Source organism: Pinus tabuliformis, chromosome 6 (genome assembly GCF_031772625.1).
Source record: "Pinus tabuliformis cultivar Carrire ecotype Pingquan chromosome 6, CPIR1, whole genome shotgun sequence".
Classification (NCBI taxonomy): domain Eukaryota; kingdom Viridiplantae; phylum Streptophyta; class Pinopsida; order Pinales; family Pinaceae; genus Pinus; species Pinus tabuliformis.
Genome location: NC_142292.1, coordinates 1,803,405,465 through 1,803,426,044, shown reverse-complemented (window position 1 = coordinate 1,803,426,044; position 20,580 = coordinate 1,803,405,465). Strand labels below are relative to the sequence as shown.

The window sequence follows — 20,580 nt, the reverse complement described above, 5'->3', positions numbered from 1 at the left end:
AAAAGATAATACAAGGAGTAAGATACTTATATTTAGAAAATGGTGAGGGCTCCCTCTTAATCCAATCTCGAGGGATACCTATAAGTTTAACAAAAACAATTCAACAATGTTTTTACAAAGCATGTTAAAGCTATAAGTACTAAAAATGAAAATACAAAACAATTCAAAAACTAAGAGTAGAGGGAGTTAGTAGTATAAGTCCTTTATTTCCAATTCTTTGGTCTTGTGCTTATTTGAAGATCCTTCTTCTACAACATTTTCTTGATCCTAATTTCTATTTCTATTTCTTAGATTCTCAGGAAAATTGCTTCTATAGTGATCCATGTTATGACAATTGTAACATTCGATTTTGGATAGGTCTATCTTCCTTCTAGGCCCTTTAGACTTCTTGAATTTTCCTTTGTTCTTGTGATGAGAAGAATAAGAATTTGAAACTTTCTCCTCTTCATTCTCTTTGTTTCTTACTAGAGAAATTCTAACTTCTTCTTGGTTACATGCATTCCATAATTTTTCGAATGTAGGAGTTTCCTTCCAACTGTTGAGACCTGATGAAAATGCACTCCATGATGTTGGTAATCCTAGAAGTGCAGTGATTATAGTTCTTTTTCAGGTACTTTCTCATCAATTGCTTGGAGTTCATCTCTGATTCTAGCTATTCTCACAAAGAAGGATTCCACAACTGTGTCTTCCTTTTTCATCTTTATAGATCTCAGTTCATTCTTAAGACTTACAATTTGACCAAGATTCTTGATTGTAAATAAGTTGGATAATGACTCATACATAACTTGAGCAGAATCTATGTTGGATATACATGGGATGAGGTTATCCTTTATTCCATACACCATTAGTGTCATGACCAATATTTTTGTTTCCTTGAATTTTATTTTATTTATTTTTAATTTTTTTTTTTTTTTTTTTTTTTTTTTTTCTGCATCGCTTGACTCATTAGTAGGCTTATTTACCTTTCCTTTGACTAGATACAAAACTTTATTCTTCTCAAGGATGAGGTCTATCCTCTTCTTCCATGCCCTATAGTTGAATGCTCCTTCTAATTTTTTTTCTACCTTCATTGAGCAATAAAGTTTCCTTGAAGATGGTATAATTGGCTTCTTATATGATGCTTTTGATGAACCTTATTCAAACATCTTAAAACTCCTTTCAATAGATCTTTGAGCTACCTTTTTCCTTCTTCACCTTAGCTTTGATACCATGTTAGAAAATTAGAAAGGCAAAAATATTTTATTTATATTGATAATTACTTGTGATATTCATATATTTTCTTATGTTCCTCTTTTATCTTTTAGTTCATCAATAAATTACCAAAACAATAGCACAAAGATAACAGACACCAGATGTAGGCAGACAACCAGGGAAAAATCCCTATCTACTGGAAATCTAACTCAAAAAATCTTCCTTAATAATTTCACGAGATGATCCAAGCATCTTGACCTAGGCACAAACTTTGTTCACACGAGGTCAACCCTTTCTTCCTTCTATAGATGATCACCCTTTTAGCAACAACTTTGACTTAGAAATAACAACTGGAAACAACAACTTCGATAAAGTATAATTTCGACCCAGTAGTATCCGAGAAACTACTTCAACCTAGTAGAAATACTTTGGCCGAGCATCAACACTTCGACCCTGTAGAAATAGAATAGAAAATCCACGTGTGAGAGAGAGATGAGCAAAAAAATTCAATCTTGTCGTTTCCAACAATTCTTTTTCTTCTCTTGGAATTTCCTATTTTTCTTGGCTCCTTTTCTTGGATATCAAATTTGTGAGTGATTGTCTCCAAATGAATTCGAACTGCTTGTATATATACCCTTTTGGTGAGGTTGAATTACCCTGTTTGAGGCCAACTTGATCTCCTGGTAGTCAAATTGATCTCCTTGAGGATGACTTGGTGTGCAGGTGACAAATAAATTATGTGACTAAATAGTAAATCTTTTTACATGATTCAAAATCCTAGAAGGGTCTATTTAAATGGGAAATGACTCTAATGACTCAAGAAGAAACTTAGAAGTCCTCAATGGGGATCTTGACCTAAAAAATGATGACCTAATCATGAAACCCATGCTTTAGTAAGTCATATTAATAATAATAAAATTGTTTTTTATTTCTTTGTTAAATACATTTCATTATGACTCAATCACAATTATGAAGACCGAACCTAGTTACATTGATAAATACATTTCATTATGACTCAATCAAAATAATGAAGATCGAACCTAGTGACATTCTAAAACAATGGGTGCCCTCAACTTCATGAATATATATTTTCTACATGTGGTAAGCATTGTTTCCACCCATATAGGCTTGCAAAATGGGAGGAGTGTATCAAGAAATGTCAATGTAATCAAAAGCGCTTGGAAGATTTAAAAAACAACCAAGAGAATCAATACAATGTATTTTGGTTTAATGTCAGCATGTCCTCACCCTTTGTGTATTTCTTACATTTGAAATTGACATGGAAATAATCTAGTCCCTATCATGGATTAAACTTTTTAAAGAAAAACTATGGGCTTCTTTAAGAAAGTTGTTACAAACATTTCTTTTAAATTGTGTATGTGATAAAGTAAAGAAAACATAGCCATATAAATCTCAATTGGAGAAAATGCTAGTTCATCACATTTTGCTGAGTTTAGAAGTCAAGTTGGTCACTTGAGTGCAAAGGTCACATGGGTTGCATGTTATTATGCTAGTTTAAACTTTGCATATCAAATAAATTTCAGTGCAACCTTACATAGTTTTGTTGCAAGAATGTGAAATCCTAAGTTGTTAGTATGTGTAGATTTTGTATTTTCTTTCAGTTATTTTGTGGAGGCTTACAAAGATTTGAATTAAATTAAACCAATATTACGACAACCGCTTGATGAGTTTTCCAAGCCTATGAATTAAGTCGACAATTAAGATCTTTTTTTCACTCTAGAAACTATTGGGGATAAGTTTGGGGAGGAGATGGAACCTTATGCCATAGGGTTATGCCAAAATATAGCTACTAATTTTTGGAAGTGTATGCAATTTGTTGAATCTGAGGAAGACCTAGATGAATTAGGTGCATTGGTTTTTGTTGGATGCTTACATGCCATAAGTAAAATACTTGAATCTATTAGCAGGCTCCCCCACCTTTTCCCTTAGGTGGATCCTATATTATTTCCCATAATGCAAAGGATGCTTACAAATGATGGTCAAGAGTTTTTTTAGGAGGTTTCAGAGATAATATCTTCCATGGCATGCTTTTCAAAAACCATTTTTTTGGAAATGTGGAGTCTTTGACCCCTTATGATACATGCATTGGATGATTATTCTATAGATTCATTTGAAAATATTCTTATCCCATTAGATAATTACATATATAGGAGCATTGAACATTTTATTACATGCGAGGAACTTGACTACCAACAAAGTCTCTTTAAAGTGATTTTCTCTGCAATGACATATAAAATATTGCAGATCATGTTATTGATCCAAATTCCAAGCTCCTAGAAGTTGTGTTACAAAATTATGAATGTTAAGTTGATTAGTGGCTTGAGTCTCATCTTAGAAGTACAATTGATGAGCTACATCAACCTAAAAAGAATTATTTCAAGGATTTGTTGATTGAAGTGATTTCCAATGCTTTATACTAACCCCAAACATAAATAATAGCATACTACGAAGGTTGGGAGTGTTATAACACCATTTACCACTCTTGGTAGATTTGATGCTCTAGTTATGGCCTAGGGCAACCCTTCCTTTCCATACTTGGTCCAAATTCTAAAAAACAACGTTTTACTTCTCATACACTACTTTTCCTCATGTTAAAAGCGTGTACATGTGGGTTAGTATATACCCAACCTGCTTATATGTGTTAAAACACTAAAAAATGAATAATCTCCTTAAATTTGGGCGGGGTTTATAGGTTTTTCCTGTTACTCACCTACTATAGCCTGTGGCACAAGGGGAGAAGAGATGAGATATTGATATTATAGTTGATTGATCCCTGATCAATTCTGAAGAAATCCCAGTGCCTCCTGCACTCCCAAGTTATACGAAACCTTTGTTTCCTCTTTTGAGATGTCCTTCATCCCTCTTATGACATCCTTATGTGTATCAATGGAGGAAGATTGTTGAGGCCGGGACATGATAGATTCGGAGGACGGTTCCGCTTGGAGCTAGAGGAAGACTCAAGCTGTAGTTTTCCACCTTTAATTTAGCTTACATCAATAAAGAAATGTTGTTATGTTCCTGATATTTATTGTGTTTATGCATTGATCCATGTTGTGATTTACTTATAAATCTTATATTAATGCTCATTTTCTCATTTTCTTATATGATCTAACACATATATCATGAAAATGATTTCTGTTACTTCTGTTGTATATGCTTTTCTTGGATAAGTTATAGGTTCTAAAAGCATCGGAAGGAGCAGAAGGTTTGGACCCTGCGGGATTGACCCTGAACATAGGACCTCTTTGTAATACCACCTCTTCCCGCTTCAGTAGTTTAAGAATTTAGACTGTTTGTCTACACATTTCTTTCTGTTGTATTCCCTCTGCTCTGTTGGGGTTTTGAACCCAAGACCCTAGGGTGTTTCCACCTGCAATAGAATTGGTGACTCCACTGGGGAAAACAGTCTTGTTTTTCCTAGTTTGGGTTGTTTGTTCTTGATCAATGTTTATTCTCTTTATTTCTTGTTTTTAGAGTGTCATTGACTTATTAGCTTCCCAAGCATCAAGTCTAATCTTTTGGATCAGGCCTTGATTTCTTGATTGAGCTTTTTATACGCGTTTTTCTTGTAATAGGGTCACTATAACACAAAATTTTGTCATTGTCCCTATACTCACCATTCCTTTATCTTGGAGGCCCTCTACAGTGAACCCCACATGCTTTGCCTTGATGGGGAAACTCCCATTATGTCCCTCTCCATGAGTAGATCTTTTCCCTTTTGCACCATTTCCCCTGAAACTTTTGTTTTGCCCAATTTACAACGCCGACGGTAATGACCTTTGTCTCCCCTGCACCGATGTGCAGAGATTAGCACTATTCCCCATGCCAACTGGTGCGACTGAGTTGTGTTCCAGTTGTGCTGGTCCTGTTATAGATTTTTTTTTTAAATTAGAGCTGAAGTTTCCAGCTCTAGAAGCTTCGTAATGAAATTCTGGTAAATGGTTTAGTTGGATGGGGTCGAGGATGATAGTTTGGGCTCCTTTCCCATATAATGATGGAACTACGTCAAGGGATAAGTCCTTCTCCCAAGAGAAGAGGATCCATCTCCCATCCATATTTCCTATATAAGCCTCCCTTATTCCCAAGCACAAGCTAGTTAGAGTGTTGGCTGAGTGTGAGTATACTATTTTGATTAGACAAGCAAGCTATTTCTAGTTATAGCCATCTAGTTGTGTGAGGGAGAAGTGTGTTTGAACCTGGTCTTGTGGAGTGCTAGCAGAAGTGTGTGGGAACCTAGTCTTGTCAGAGGAAGACTGTGACATCAAGACGAATGGTTGTAATCTCTCTTTGATATTAATATATGCAACTATCAATTGATTTCCTACATGTTTTGTAATATGACATATTCATGTATTAATGCTTATTGACTCATTAAGTAGGTTGAATTGCAATTTGTCTATTATTATGTTTGTGTGTTGTTGTTGTTTACTTGTTTCAAGAGCTTGAAGAAGGAATCGAGAGATTGTTGGAGTGAGCAAGCGAGGACATCATCAAGCAGGATAAACAACCAAGAGGTAGGCCCTCTTGATTGATTCTAACCTAAGTGTTGGGTGCGGGATCCCCCATGGGAAGTTTTGGGACTTAAAGCCAATATTTTGACTAGATCCAATGTAAAGACTCTGCGTTTTGTGGGTGCGAAGTGCGAGCTTGTAAATGAGTCATAGGGTTGTCCACCCTCATTTTTGTAATGTAATGTCAGCTTTAGATATCTACCCATGGTCCGTGGACCATGGGATTGTATATATAGAGTGAGGCTCTAAGTTGTAAATCAGTCAAGAAGAGAAGTAGAAGTAATAGATGGAGAATTGAGTCTTATCTAAGTGTAGAGTTGAGTCATTTCATCGTAGAGTAGGAGAAGGCTCTGCAAATGAGTGTGCAGATGCCTAACAGTTCGCAGCTGAGTGTGTGAACCCCTGTAGCTGAGTGTGCAGGGCGAGTCAAGTTTATAACTATTGGAGAAGTAATAAAGAGAAGTTTCATATCATTTCTATGTATCTTTTCCCTGTTTTGTGCATTGAATGAATTGGGTATAAATTTCAATTTCACTATTTATATGTTGTGCGAACTTATATGATTGTGTTGATTAATTGAATATAACATAAAGTATTTGTTTACACGAAGTTAACTACCAGTTATAAGAAGATAACTAAGGTACGTAGGGTAACTTGGGGAAATAGCGTAGAACGTTGCCCTAGTAGTAAGAAAGCACCTCAGCCCCTGGCTAGGGCTGCACGAAGGCAATTATAACATATCGCTAAGGCCTCACAGGTCAGGATAGTATGTGAAGTGACCTGTGTGAAGGTATTCATAGTTGGACTAAATCGACCCCTCAGACATCTCAATGGTGCAGAAACCTGGTTCCAACATCCCCCCATACTGCTTTGGGTGAGACCTTATTTTGCGCTCCGCGAGCTGTTGCCGAAAGGGCCAATAGTGTAGGGATTTGTTTAGCTAATTAACTCTGAACTTAGGTTAGGCCCCCTCAAGCCAACAAATGGTTCTGTTGCCGAGACCAGAATATGCATAGAGATGTCTGATGTCATATCATTGGAATCCAACTAAGAAGGAAATTGAAGGGTGGTTGGACAGGAGAATTCATGAGTTGGTGGTGCAAGAGAGTAGGAATCTACGACTGACAAAAGAAGAGTGGTTAGACTGCTACCTGTACACAGAGATCCATGAAATATTCTTCGCATCTTCCCCTACTGAGTTTTACGAGTGGATCATGAAGCTAGCAGATAGCCAAGGATGGTGGAAGCTCAACAATCCTATTGTGTTGACCCTAGAGTTGGTGCACATATTGGAAGCATAGGAGGATAAGATCGTGTGTGTTGTTAATCATTGGCTTGATCAGATTATAGGAGGATTCATTACTCAGTTCATGGTAGATACTTTAGTCAGCTACAGTGAAGCAGAGCGACGCTTTCTCAAAGGACTGCGAGGTAAGTACGTAAAGTCTCTAAATACTTGGATCAAAATGATATTGTGTAAAAAAAAGGTTATGCAATTACCTTGATGTCCGGAGCTACGTGAAGTGGAAAAACCTACAGAAACGAAGGAAGTAAGGGACCAAAGAATAGCCCTTTGATTTCACCTCCGCGAGGGTCTCGCCGCGAAGTGTGATCAATTTGATAAGGTATAGGATTCCATGCATACCACCCCCACCCACACCGCCACCATCTTCACCGCGTTGGCCTCCATCTTCGCCCGTACCACCTCCACCACCACCGTGAGTCAATATGGCAAGCACGATAAAGTTGCCTATGTTCAAGGGAGTGGGAAATGAAGATCCGGACCAGTTTTGGTTCGTGATAAGGGCCATATGGGAAGCACATGGAGTTACAGATGATAATATAAAGAACACAATGCTGATCATCCCTCTATAGGATCATTCACTAACTTGGTATATTAAGCATTCTAATGATAATCCAGATGCAGGAATCATAGATATCCAAATTGCGCTAAACAAAGAATTTAGCAGGGTAAAGTCAGAGGCGCGGTCGATCATTGGATTCAAAGAGATCACAATGCTACCAGGCGAGACTCCTTGGGAGTTGGATTAGAAGTTGAAGTGCATGATTCGTGAGCTAATATGAATATGACAAATGGACAACATCGTGAATGGTTTGTAGCATCGCTAATGCTGCATTTGAGGAGCATGTTATCTCAGAAGAAGTTAACAACTTAGGCAGAGGCCTTAGAGATCAAGATGAGGCTACATGAAACCCTGATGCAGGATCCTAATTTGGGAGTTCAGTAGATCCATGCGTAGTTGAAAACTTATGCCTTGAGATGCAGAGTCTGAAATAGGACAGGACAGCTCACCCGGAAGTGCACGAAGAGGTATGGTGGGTAAAATGCAAGGGTCAGGGTCATGATAAGGACCATTTCCTGGTGTTCACAAATTACCTCGTAGGAGGAGGACCGATGCCGTTAAGGCTAGAGGCACAAGAAGAACCTAGCCTAGGAATACACACTACGGACAACTACCATTTGTTACAAAAGTATACTCAAAATTCACAACAATTGTTCTATAACTTTTGTAGGTCAGTGGGACATGATGAGCGCACTTGTAGAAGCTATGAGATGATGATGGATACAACTCCCACCTACAAGGTTTAGGTCAAAATGCGACCCCTAGACCAGAATGTAGGAGTGATGCGAATTGGATTTCAGGGGCATGGATGAGGTCGAGGTGGAGGAGGACCTGGAAGAGGTCGCAGATAGTTGATATGCTACAACTGCGGAGGGCCAGGACATTATGCCCATGATTGTATGAACCCAATGCATCCATCATGTCTGTATTGTACTTTGTTTGATCATGAGATGGAATATTGTCCTATGTTGATAGCTGGGATATGCGACAAGGGAGCACTACCACCTCCCCTGACTTAGAACCTACAGATGATGAGGTATGAGCCGCACGAGGAAGATCCAAATGTGAACATTGTGCTTTGAATTTGAATCAAGAGAGAGATGATAAAGGCAAACAACTTGAAGATAGTACTTAGGTTCGTAAGGCTCTGACGAAAGAAGAAGAGTTTGATTTGGAGTGCGCCAAGGAAACCTTCATGGAAGCTAAGAAGAGCTTCACTGATTCCTCCACTTCAGGAAGAAAAGATAGACTGGAGCCGGAAACGGACCCATCTATGCTTACGACATTCCTAGAAACATGCATGAAGTTACTGAACGATAGTAAAGCTGTAAAAGGATTGCAAGAACTCATTAACAGATACGCATGGACCGCGCTAGGAGAACCCCGCATAGTCCGAAAGATTGGAAAGCATACAATGAGGATGGGAAGAGAAATGAGGCTAACCATGTAGATTGGAGAATATATGAGATGGACCAAGCAATTTTTGACTTAGGATCGGATGCGAACATTCTACCAAAGTAGACATGGGAGCGCATGGGGAGGCCTATGCTGCAATGGTCTCCTATTTAGCTGTGAATGGCGAACTAGCAGAAGATAATACCCATTAGATGATTGCAAGGAATCATTATGGATATTGAGAGAGCGAGCGCACTAGTAGACTTTGAAGTGATAAAGATTTTTGATGACAACAATCCCTACCCCACGCTCTTAGGAATTTATTGATCTGCTAACATGAATGGGGTGATTAATCTGAAGAAGCGCAGATGATTTTTGAGAAGAAGTCTTTGCGTGTAGTTATACCTTTGGACCCTACTGAGGGATCGCGCTATACAGAGCTGGTGCGTGACTATGAAAGTGACGATTATTTGGACTGCATCTATAAAATAACTACGTGAGAGAAAGATTGGGTGAATCCCATTGTGGATAGATGGATCTAATGGGAGTGCGAAAGCTCCTCTACGTCAGATTTTGATGAGGAGATAGAGTGATGGCAGAACCAGTTACACGAGGTAACCACGCTAAACTGTAATATGGTGAAAAGATCGTTGTGCCGCGTATCGATGGAAGTGAGGGATCTTCCTACTTATGATGGGTTAAGTGAGGTAGATACTTTCCTAGATAACTTTGAAAAGGAGGTGGCGGAAAATAAACGTTTCCAGGCCTTGAATTGGGTGCTGCACGCTACACCCGTGAGGTGGTGGGGTATGCACAAAGGTATGTGCACGTGGGTTGGGAAGCCTAGAGCGCGATTCACAGATAAATGCAATGGGTAGAATAAACTGCGAGCACATCTAGCCAGGTGGATGCTGACATATGGAAAACAACCTACACGGATGCACTTGAACTTCGTGTTGGGGGATACAGTCAATAAGCATGTGTTGGGGGGGAAATTGCACAAATGGATCCTCAAGTTGGAACGACCGAATGTGGAGAGAATGATCACGCATAAGGTTATCCATGCTGAAGCATTTAACGAGGTGTGTGAAGCACTGAACAAGGTATGTAGTGCGCAATGAAATGATTGGGACCTGCATGTACCAACGATTTTATGGGATTATAGGATAACGTACAAGAAAATGATGAAATGGATGCCTTCTAGGCTGAGCTATGGAACAAACGCTGTAATTTCGATGGAGTATATCATGCCTAGTCCACGCATAGCAACACCCATGGATATGACGGATTGCATAGCTTTGGAAGAGATCGAAGAATAACCTTTGGGACCTGATGAAGAGATCTAGCAGGGCGATCTTCGGCTCCAAAAACTCATGAATGAAAGCGTTCAGTTCAGGAAGAAAACCGCCATGGCAGAAGAAAAAGTCAAGAAGTTGGAGGACGAAAAAAAGAAGGACTTTCTTGATAAAAAGACTATGGTGATAGAATAAAATGAGCTCATTTACATTAAAGAACTTAGGGACTACCACCGAGAGTTGATCAGCTTGATGCCATGGATTGGACCGTATGTTATCAAGGAGACCGCGGATAGGGGTGCGACATGGTTGGTGAAGTCAAATGGCGGATTCTTCCTAGTAAAAGTAACCAGTAGCGAGGTTAAATGGTGAAATTTTCCCATCTAACTAGCCGCAGGGAGCATAGTCTTAGCACTCCAGGTAGTTGAAAGGAGGTGCGAGACTATAAACTACTCTGCTCAGGAGCTACGCGATGTCAGGACAATGCACAGGAGTGAAGTGTCACAAGGTCCATGACAATGCAAGGGTAGTTGCACTGCCACATGGATTGGTTGGAAAGTGACTGTTGTAGTCACTATTCACGATGTGATGCTTGGTTTGAGACCAAATGGAGTGGGTGGTAGGAATTTAAGGCAAACTTTATGGGCTAGATCTAGGAAACTCTGCCACCAAGGGAGCATTAACTGACTGGATTTGGGGGGAATGGTCGAATTCGAATACAAAAGGTGCTATAAATTACAAAGGGCTGCCCAACAAACCACACTTGGCCATTTGAGAATTAAGCTATTACGCGCCCAGAGATTTATGAACCCAGATCTGTTTGATCTTTTGAAGTCAAAGGCATTATTTATGTACCTACTTGAACCATTGATATATTTTTGGAACAACAGTATGACCACGCAAGAGAAAGCCATGGATATCAGATAAATGACCGCTGAAGGGGTCACGCAGGCCAAGACAATAGGAGATGCCCCAGAAAGCACTGAGATAGTTGCAGAAATACCTAAATCGTCATGCATGTCAAGTCCCAAGAAAGACAAGCTACTTATGGTGCTGGTGCACGTGTCCCCTCGAAACCTGTTGAGAACTAAATTGACCATGGAAGAAAAGGGGAAAGTAGTTATTGTGGAAACCAATGAGGAGGAAGAAGAACTTCAGGAAATCCTGGTGGAAGAGGAGGAGGACGAAGAAATGGAGGAAGAAACCTAGGGTGCAGACCCTCTGACTAGGTTGACCACATATGCTCCTCTACAGAAAGGGAAAGCAAGGGTGCCCAAGGACCTAGATGAGAGAAAAAGCTCTCTCTAGACTCCACTGCTCCCCGATGATATCACTTTTGAAGAAGCAAACTTAGGAAGGGTGCCGACTCTAAAGTTTAAATATTGGTATCTCGCGGACCACGATAAATTCCCACACTTAGCAACCACATAGCTCATGAGGCCGAAGAAAAATACAACAAAGGGATTCATAGAGTTGGATCTGCACAAGTGGTTGCGCGGAGTAGAAATATCAGGGTTGTTAAACCTACTCTCAGTGCCACATTACCATCATGCCCCAGTAACTATCTTTGTCATTAGGAAGCTGTTTTGCCTGGTGCATGATGGTTGCTTGTGGCTGGAGGAGCCCATCCCCATCACAAACCGCCTAATTCATAAAATTACACGACTCCCTTGTAAGGGGGATGACCCAGCGGATATTTCGAAAGGTAAGATCAATGACTTGGCCATCGTAGAGGCCATGAAGGAAAAATTCAAGCTGGAGAAAAAGAAGATAGGGTACACGATCTATAGTATCATCAATAAGGTAGTCAAAGTTGCCACCCAAATACTGGCTGAAAAGGTTATGCGGAAGTGCTCTGTGGATGAGGTGTCAACACCAGTGATAGCACTTGCCACACAGTGCCTGAAGGGGGTCTAGTTTAACTGGTCAAAGTACCTGTGCAAGGAGTTCTTGGAGAATTTTCGTGAGCCACGGGAATAGGGGAAGACCTTCCACTATGCATTGCTTATGTAGTCCATAGTGTTGGTGGCTTGGGAATTGCATGAGGACAGTTAGTTCCCCATAATTGTGCGAGATATTTTGGAGGCAGCAAAGTATGCTTCATTGTGGGCCACTAAAGATGCGCAGAGGATCTGAGATAGTAAGATATTCTGGGTGTTCATGCAGATGAACATCAGAATGGGGATTAAATGCAAGTCGCGGTTATTTCCCACAGTCTATAATAGTCTACTAAGCTTCACAGAGTTCAAGGTGGACTTCCATCATGTGTATATCAAGGCGCACAAGGACCCCGCGAAGAAATGGAAGGAGCTCCTGTACCTGGTGACGGATGATGTCATATTCACCGTACTTGAGTCGTGGCCACTAGAGTGGTGCGCTCCAGCCATATCTGCATTGGAAATAGAGATGTTAGCTTCTAAAAGGAAGAAGGAAGCGACAAAACTATGGATGGTGTAGTTAACAGAGAAGAGAAGAAAAGAAGCAGCAGTAGAACAACAGAAGGCAGTCGCAGAACAACATCAGGAAGAAAAGAAGGAGCGCGAGGGCCATAAGTCATCGTCACCTAAGGAAGAGCCCGAGACAAAGGAAGGTGGCACAGACCCACAGATAACATCTACGTAGTTGAGGTGCCAGCACCTGAGAGAGCAGGTGGGGCCGCAGAAGAAGTCCAAGGCCTCCAAGACTTCTTTCGACCTGATCACCCTCACTGAGGGGGATCTGCATGAAATAGGGGAGATGGTGCACGACGTCACTACGGAGGCCCTCTAGCAGTTCGCAGAGGAAAATCAGATGTTGTTGGGGGCCCTCTGGACACAGATACAGGAGTTGTAGGTGTGCACTCCTTAGGCTGGTACTTTATCGACCAACCTCGTAGTAGGCACTATGATAACTGAGGAAATGATGCGTGCCCACACAACCAACACTATAGTGCTACCAGAAGGGGAAATGGTTACAGAAAATGAGGCCAATAGGCCTATAGTTAGTGCACTGAAGGGAGTTGGGATAAACATGGTTGCACTCCCTTGGGAGACGCTCTATGTGCTGCAGGATGGACTGACTGCTGAGCTGCAGGACAGGGAGAATTGCACGCTCCAGGTAATGGGTGAACAATGAATTAACATGGAACAAAGGAGCCTGCACTGTGACAAGGTAGTGGCACAAAAATGGCTGATTGTGCAGGTGGTTGAAGAGGCCTACCAAATGAGTTGGCCATCCTAGTAGAGGCACCAACAAAGGTGCACATCTAGAGGTTAGTAGCAGGGGTGCGTGAGGTGCGAGAAGAAATGGCTAAGGTTCAGCTGGAGTTGAACCTTCAGATAGCTAAGCTGTAGTTGAAGGTGCAGCCTTCAACTCCACTAGAGGTGAGGGAACAACATGCGAGCGCCATCACCATGGGAACAAAGGAGATCAACAATGTAGTGAAGGACTGCACCAAACTTTTGGAAGAGTCATTCAAGGTCCTCACCACTCTGCAGGAGGACCAAAATATAAAACATTTAGAAATAGAGGCGCGTGAGCTACATCAAAGATATGATGATATAAAAGGGACCACGCAGATGGTGGCCCTTACATAGAGGCTCATGCAGATGCAACAGGCAAAAGCGCTCAAGGAGCAGGTAGATGTGGCACGACATAAGGAGGTGGTTTTGAAGGCACGCGTACAACCTTGGATAGATGAGGGATTCATCATTATAGCCTCGATCGAAGCCAAGCTCATGCAGACACAGGGAATGCAAGACTAGATGCAAGGAAGCAGTTCATATACCATGGTCTCTGAACAACACGTGCAGGAGGTACAATAGGCAGCTACTCAGTGCGTTGCCGATATTGCAGCAATTTGGGCAGAGTTGGGAGGTCTCCATGTGAATATCTCTGCACCGACAGAGTGTCTCAAGGGAGAGTGATGATGTTTGTTTTGGGGGCCTGTTGGGCACGGGATCCCCCAAGGTACGTTTTGGGGCTTAAAGCCCATATTTTGACTAAATCCGATGTAAAGACTCTACGTTTTGTGGGCGCAGAGCGCAAGCTTGTAAATGAGTCATAGGGTTGTCCGCCCTCATTTTTGTAATGTAATGTCAGCTTTAGAGATCTACCCATGGTCTACAGACCATGGGATTGTATAAATAGAGCGGGGCTCTAAGTTGTAAATTAGTTAGGAAGAGAAGTATAAGTAATAGATGGAGAATTGAGTCTTTTCTAAGTGTAGAGTCGAGTCGTTGGGTTGTAGAGTAGGAGAAGGCTTTGTAGCTGAGTGAGTAGAGGCCTAGTAGTCCGTAGTTGAGTGCGTAGACCCCTACATCTGAGTGCGCAGGGGGAGTCGAGTTTGTAACCATTGGAGAAGTAATAAATAGAAGTTTCATATCATTTTTGTGTATCTTTCTCCTGTTTTGTCCATTGAATGAATTGGGTATAAATTGCAATTTCACTTTTATATGCTGCGCGAACTTATATGATTGTGTTGATTAAGTGAATATAAGATAAAGTATCTGTTTATGCGAAGTTAACTAACAGTTATAAGAAGATAAGTAAGGTACGTGGGGTAACTTGGGGAAATAGCGTAGAACACTACCCTAGTAGCACAAAAGCACCTCAGCCCTTGGCTAGGGCTGCGCGAAGGCGATTAGAACAAATCGCGAAGACCTCATAGGTCACGATAGTGCACGAAGTGACTTGCACAAAGGTATTCACAGTTGGACTAAATTGACCCCTCAGACATCTCAAGGGTGCGGAAACTTGGTTCCAGCATCCCCCCATCTTGCTTTGGGTGAGACCTCAGTCTGCGCTCCACAGGCTCTTGCCGAAAGGGCCAGTAGTGTAGGGATTTTCTTGGCTAATTAACTCCGAACCTGGGTCAGGCCCCCTTAAGCCAACACTAAGGAAATCTTCCATAGAATGTATCTATTGTGGCTAGACCCATTTTCGGGTTACAGGAATTTGTTCGTGTTCGCACTTATAATTTTACTTCACCACAGTCACGTACACACGCTTGTTTCCTCAAATAGACTCGTGTATACACAAGTTTCATGTGTTTGAAACACGTGTGAACACCTATGTGTCTTTACACAGTGGCGTATACATAATTTTGAATTGTTTTTTCAAAATATTTTTCCTAGTTAGTTCTATTTCCTCGTGACTTATGTTATTTTATGTTCGTCCACTGTTTGTAGAAATCTATTCTCTTGTAAGTTTTCGATTTTGAATCTCCTTCTTAGTGAAAAACCTAGTTGGCCTAGGATTTCTTTTTGAGTAATGTTTTGGTTTGTGTATTCGGTTCGAGGCTTCTATGCGAAGTTCTTGGATGTTCTCACTTTCCAGAACAATAAATTGGTTTCAGTTTCCTTTATAACCCAAATTTCAACTTTCTTTGCTTTGCTTTCCCTTTTGGTTGACCTTTTTTTCTTGATTTTTGAGTGTCTCTTTGGCAATCTTGAGAGTATTTCTTGACATTTTGTTGGTTTGTTGAAGTCTTCTACCATTGTTCAGATCAATTTGTGCAAGTTTGTAGTCCTTTCTCATTTCAAGTTTCATTTTATTGATGAGTTGTATAACTTGTGAAGTTTAAGGACTCTTGGTGCTTGTTTCTTGATCTTTGAAATTTAGTAGTCTTTTTGTGACCTCGAAAATTTCTTTGGGTTTTTAAAAGAAAAAGACAAAAACATAGCTTTTTCCTTTCTTTTTCTTTCCAAGCTTTTGGTTTTTTGGTTTCTTTTGTTTTTTTTTCTAACAATAGTGAACTTTTTCAATTTCTTTTTCATGGTTTTGAGGGAAATTTGTTATTAAATTTTTACCCTCTTTATTGCCAGGTTGGCTTATTGATCTTATAAAGAAGAATTTTTTTTTATCGTATGAGTATTCATAGGATCTTGCATCATCATTTAATTTTTCATTATGTTAATTTGCATCATAAGCATTCTTAGTCTTTTTAGATTTTGAGCGTGTGTGGAGTGTTTCTGAAAAAAGAAAAGAAAAGATATTTTTCTTACATAAGTTTCTCGTAGAACCAAGTATAAATCCCTTTTCATTGAAAGAAAAATAACTACATGCATTAAGTTTCTATTGATTTCTTTTGCGTTGAGAGCATGATTATTTTCACTCTCGTTATACCTTTGACTTAAATAACAACCCTCTAAAATCAAGTGATTTAATTAAAAAACTAGAAATTTTTTAATTTTTCATTAACAACACCAACAAGTTTAAGTTCTTTAGGGCCTTGGAATAGGTGAGTGGAGAGTTAACTCTCCAAGGCCACTCAAATAATCAAACATAGAAGTTGAATAATGAGTGAAATCTAGTGTCATTAGAAAGACTAGGAAAGCTCCATGCCTGTGAGTCAAGCATGAGGGAGAGTGAAGACAAGGAAGAGAGATACCCCCTCTCCTACTTGTTGGATCTCTCCTTGAGACTATTCCGTCTTGCTTTTGATACAAACTAGTGCCCATACTTTCCATTCCTAGGGATCACATAGCTGGTTGCAGAGGAATCCCGTGGCACCTGAGGCAGACATTGCATCACATTAATCAGTACTTCTGGAGGGTACCCTTGGAAAGCTTGGGTGCTTGCACCGAAAAGGATTTTGTCTGGAGTTTAATGTAACTATTTATGTTACCTTTGCTAGTAGGCCTGGGTCATCATTATCCCAGACTATTTTTGGAAGGTCCTTGATTTTCACTTTCTTGTATTTTTGTGTTCGGTCCTCATCACTCGAAGTGGAAATACTTGCAAGTAGTTTGATTGATTATATCTTTAGGGACTTTTTAGAGATTTCTCTTTGGTCCTAGTTGACCTAGATTTATAAAAAAAAGTTTAAGTCTTTAATTAGTTCTCTTAAAAATTATTAAAAGTATTTTATCGACTAGTTCATCGGTCTAGGAGGCTTCGTGGGCTTTCACCTACGAGTGTTGAGCCTTCTCCTCGAAGGTGTAGGAGCAATTCTACCACTAATATCCAATCAATGGTAGAAGACACAACGGAGATTGATCCTCTAGTTGAAGTTATTGATTCATAGAATATACCTGGTATAAGTAGAGAGTTTGAGAGGAACACTCCAGTCCTTTCTAGAGTCCTCTTCCAGTTGGAAGACATTATTGAGGTTGAAGAGCTTCCTGAGTCACTTTTGACTCCTAATTCTCCTCTTCCTCCTGATCATCTAGATGTTTTATTATATGTCGGGACTCCTACCACAAGGCCTTCGAGCCCAGGTCTATTTCAATCATTTCCTTCGATGACCACTACTAGGAGCATGGCTTCCACAATGAGTGCTACTAGTATGCAAACTCCTGAATCAATACAAGGAGGAGGAACAATTTCCATACCTTCAGTTGCTCCTAGCATTGCAATATTTGTCTCTACCTCCATTCCATGTTTGAATGGGGACACCCAAGATTTTTCCTCTGGCACTAGTTTTATCCCCTTTGGAATGCCGATCAGTGCAATTCCTTCGGTTCCATTAAGTTTTCCATCAGCTTCCTCCACATCTATGACTTCCATGGATAGTGGGCCAACTTATTTTCAAGGTTTCCCTTTTGGGAGTGGTCATATACCACATTCTAACCCATCTTAAGGATCGATACGTTTTACCTCCATGGGTCAAAGTTATAATCCTTTCCAAGGATGGACAAACTCTGCTGTTAGTGGACTTGGAGGAGGGAATCAATTCTCTTTCGGCCAACAAGGGAATATGTCGTATTCTTTTATCAGTTCATTCCAGAGTTTTTCTCCCTATGCTCATGCATGGAACCTTTATCAAGGGCTCTCTTCTCCATTCAACACCTTTGTAGGGGGGAATTTCACTCGATATGGAAATTTTTCTGCAGGAGTTGGTCAAACTTCAATTTTTTTTGGGGTACAAGTATCTCCTTATGGTTCATGTGTTTCTACGAATTACTTCAGGTGACCTTGTTCCTTCACAAGTCTAGGGTATTCTTTTCAGAATGTTGGGAATTCCACCCAGACACAGTGGAATCCTCAGGGTGCTCCATGATTACCTTTCCTGGCAATGTTAAACTTTCCAAATCTATCCAAATTGACTAATGATCCGATTAGATATAGCCCAGCCTGGCCTATGGTTCCAACCAAACTTTCGTCAGATATACTCAAATTCGAAGGGAAGACTGGTGAAGATCTGGGTGACCATTTAACCACTTTCCACTTATGGTGTTCGTCAAACTCCTTGATAGATGATTCAATCAGGTTGAGATTTTTCCAACATACCCTAATTGGAAATGCGGCTAAGTGGTACATTGAACTCCCAGGGGGCACCTTCGCTTCTTTTGGTGATTTGGCTACAATATTTTTGAACCATTTTTAGTTGCCTATCCGTTATGATGCTGGAACTGAGATATTAGCTAATTTTCACCAGGACCAGGCAACCCACATTTTGGATCATATCCAGGAATGGAGGAGAAGGAAGAGGATCATTAAAGTCGATATTCCACAAAAATTCCTTTTTTAATGGTTTCTTAAATATTTACAACCCGGTATTTCTAAGGATCTATCGCTCTTTGGTGTGTTCATCGAAGAACATGGTATTTTTAGAGCCCAACAGTTAGAACTTATATATTCTCAATCTGGTTTCTTCAGAAAATTTTGCCTAATTCTCCTAGGTCCAACGTTTATTTGGCCAAGTCAAAGCCATGTATCCAAGCCGATGGGATAGTCAGATTGATTGATGCTAACACGACCAACCTGCTAAATCAATTGCAACAGTTGTCTTTACAAACTACTTCTGCTATGCAGGCATCACCATCAGTGCCTATGCCTTCTCAACCTTCATCTATAAATGTTGTCCAAAATCATAACCCTAAAGGAAACTAATAATCCGATGGGACAAAGAAAGGAAGAGGTAGGAAAATCATTCGGGATGGGAAGGGTAATGCAAACAAACCTGGCAATGATGCTGGAGGGGGAAAAAAGAGCATAAGAAGAAAGTAAAGTTTCCATGGAAGTTGTGCAATGGAGATCATTTGACTCATCTTTTCCCTAAGATCCAAGATGCTCAACACTTATTAGATCAGCAGGGGTATTTTAGCTCCCAGGCTGTGCTAACCAACACTTTTCCCCAAGGACAACAATTATTGGCTGGCACAAACTCTACTATTGGTACTCCCGCTGGGGGCAACCATGAAAGCGAAAATACATCAAATTTTTACACGATGAGTTCACATGTTGACATAGCTACATGGTCATGTGACTATGGTGAATTAGAATTGTCCAAGGTGAAGTCTACTCTTGATGTTTCACAACCACTCCATATTCAGAGGCCTGTAGTTGAGTCTATACCTCAGAAGCCAAAAGGCTCCGCAAAACGCTGGACAATTAACCCTAATACTAAGGCAGCCCAGAACTACTCTATTATAGAAGATCTGGCTCAAAGTCCTTGTGCAATGTCGGCATTAGAGGTACTCTAGTTGTGCCCAACACAAAAGAGTGCATTTCTCACTGTGATCGGAGTAGTGGATCGAAAAAATTCTCTTGTGCTTACATTCGAAATGTCAAACATCAAGAAGAGACTCCCACTTCATATGGATTTTCATATTAAGTCTACATATCAAAAGACCAATATCTTCCAAACGATAGTCGATGAGGGAGGTTCCACATGTGTAATGTCCATATCATGTTGGAAATCTATTGGATCGCTTGAGGTTGTTCCTTCACCTACTCTATTGGCAGCATTTGATGGTCATTCTCATAGACCGCATGGGATTATTCCAACATTTCCCATTTGTGTTGGGGGTAAGGTGGTAAATATTGAAGTATAGATATTTGATGTGAATCTGGATTACAATCTCCTTTTAGGAAGGAATTGGATTTATGAGATGGATGTTATTGTTTCATTGTTATTTCACATCCTTTGTTTTCCTCATGAAGGGAGAATGTTAGGTCCCCATAATACTAGTGATTCCCCCATTACTATTGTCATTGTATCCCTTATTGTTATTGTTGTGCCCCTATTTTCCTCATGTTGTTATTATTGTGCCCCATAGAAGCCCACTATTGTTATTTTTGTGCCCTTATATTATTATTGTTAGGTTAGCTTTAGTTATATTGTGACCCCTTAGACTCCTGTATATAGAAAGGAGGTTTTTTTATTTGAATCATACAAGAATTTTTCATTTGTGTAATGTAGAGGTTTCCCCCTTGAAGAGGTTGAATTCTAAGGCGTTTATCTCTCTTTTCTATCTTATTGTGAGCTAGTTTCATAACATTTGGTATCAGAGCTTGGATTCTAGGGTTTCGTTGCTCCAAACCGGTTATCGTGAAATTTTCGCTATAATTTTTTTTTCCTGCAATGTTTCAGAATCA

At 40.2% G+C, this 20,580-nt stretch overlaps 1 pseudogene; it reads left to right on the top strand.

Annotated features, from left to right (window-relative positions):
• Positions 1-2,250: 2,250 nt before the first annotated feature.
• LOC149266235 (importin beta-like SAD2) overlaps positions 2,251-20,580 on the top strand; it is a 153,349-nt pseudogene continuing 135,019 nt past the window's right edge.